A 2500-nucleotide genomic window follows, 5' to 3' on the forward strand; every position below is an offset into this window, starting at 1 on the left:
ATTAACTCGTTAAACGAGAGAATTTAGGTATTGCTTAGATTTGTTCATTTTTCCTCAAGTACAAATTGACGTATCGAGATATAAAACAGAATTTATTTGAAAAATTTGGCTTATCAGGTCAGCTCTTCGTGCTTTGACAAGTTGAAGGAAAAATAACTTTAATTATTATTATTTCTAGAAGACATGGAAAGAGAGGGCTATTGAGTTACCTTAAACGATGAATGAACGAATGAATGAATGAATGAATGAATGAATAGGAATCGTGCGAACTCATGAAACTCATGTTCACACTGAATGAATCTACTAATATTTTGAGGTCAATAATTCGTGTAGTATAAGGATTCCACTTTTATCTCCAAGTATACTCATCCATGTGAACATTACCGTATGTACTAGTATACAATACACTTGTGTGAGTAATTGTTCATTGAATGTGTTTCTCTAGCTCTTCTTGTTCATATTTTGTTTTTGACCATTGACATGGATTTTGATGACATTCTGAATAGTTATTAAGGACTATTTCAATAGTCAGTATCTTCTTTGTAAGGAAGATTTTATCGTGAGTATCCATTTTGGATCTTCTTTCTTTATGGTAAGGTGAGGATTAGCGGATGCAAATATAGTTGACGCTCAAGCACGTGTGTGTGTGTGTGTGTGTGTGTATGATTCAATACTTAAAATATGTTGATTATCTGAACTTTTCTATAAATAAGGAAATTTGAATATGAAATAGTGTTTTCCATCTTTGATGTTATTTTTTGTGTGTAGATTGTTTCAAGACAACAGTCATTTGAATATGTCAAAAAAAAAAAAATATTCGGGTGATAAGATGATAAAAATCTAAGTACCGTGGTTAGGATTGAAATTGGTCTGGCGTTGCAAAACATCAATCTATTAAAATTTTTAATGAGGTAAAGAGAGCAGTTTAGTAACTGAAATTAATTCATTTGCTCCAAAAATGATTGAATCACGTTTGTTGCACACAGACCCCGATGAATATATTGTGTTAAACCAGTCATCAATATTAACCTTATAAAGAGAAGGAATGATGGTGATTATCACCGATAAATGAATAATTGTTTGAAGAATGGTTTTGTTGCCAGTTGCTCCCGAACACACCACCAACTTCAATTATTGTGATGGATATAATAAAGCTCCTTATCACTCAAGGAAAGTAGATAGACTGCCAATGATGTCAAGCAAAAAGGCAGTCAATACAGAGTGGCTCATCTGTAAAGGTGCCAAACCAACAGAGAAAATGTTGAAAAGTCAACTGTTAGAGATGGTAAAGGAATACTCCGTTAAAATAAAAAACATTTGTGTTAAATGCCAATACACGCTATATGATACATATCTGAATAAAGGTAAAAAAAACTTATACCAGCGAACACTTCCAAGACAATCAGAGTGGGCCTTCCCCCTTCACCTGACTCTGAAAGGAGGATAATCTGTACAGGACAAAGGTTTGGACTTAGGGCAATGATTCCCTTGGGGGATTATTAAGAAATACAGAACTCTGACTTTGGCCGCCTCTACAAAGAACTTGAAGATATGGCAACGTGTGTTTTCGTTTTTAAACATGCAAACCCTCACCACAGATTGGTACTACTATAGCCTGGAGATATCACTCTGATAGTGATCGTTTGTTTGTTTGTATGGTGTTTTTACGTTGCATGGAACTAGTGGTTATTCAGCAACGGGACCAACGGCTTTACGTGATTTCCGAACCACGTCGAGAGTGAACTTCTATCACCATGATAGTGATTGAGTACTCGTGGTTTGTAGTCTGTTCTGCTCTTCGGCTCCAGTCCTGTCGCAGTACATTTTACCCGGAAGCTCTACTGCACCTGATAACTGAAGTGGCTAATAATAAAAGAACTGTGTAAGCAGACTCTGCCCATGGTCCTGATTGACGAACACCCTTGGCGTCGTTCTTGGTTGATGAAGAATTGTTTTCTAACTCTTTGATGAAGTCCTGCAAGCGGCCCACGTCCCTTGGCCGACGACCTGCTACGGACTACGCCCTTCATTGTACAATCTAAAGTAACTGAAACTGAACATTTGTTCTGTCTTCTGTTCACCCTTGTTCTTAGCACTCACTTTTTCTTATTTTCAGCTGTTTTTCTGTTATCATAACCATTCCTGGATTTCCATCTCCCTATGAGACCAGTAGGTATTCTGTGTAATTTAACTATCACTTTGATCGAATTTCCTCTACTCTAAAATAACATTTAAGCTTAAAGCAGTTCGTGTCATATTGAAAAATTAATCGTCCGGAGAAGATTTACATTTTGCCATGGAACTTTTGCTTATACTAATACCATTATTTCATGCAGAAATACTTTGCAGATTCGTGTAGAGGTAGACTGTCCCGTTGTATGACTGCCCCTGTAGATCAACAGAGCCATTCACTCAAACTATGCCAGAGCTAATATTGGGCTTATCATATCACTGAATGCCAGCGACTTTCAAGCTCGCTTACAGTGTTCCACTGTGTGCT

This window comes from Macrobrachium nipponense, chromosome 34 (genome assembly GCF_015104395.2).
Source record: "Macrobrachium nipponense isolate FS-2020 chromosome 34, ASM1510439v2, whole genome shotgun sequence".
Classification (NCBI taxonomy): Eukaryota; Metazoa; Arthropoda; class Malacostraca; order Decapoda; family Palaemonidae; genus Macrobrachium; species Macrobrachium nipponense.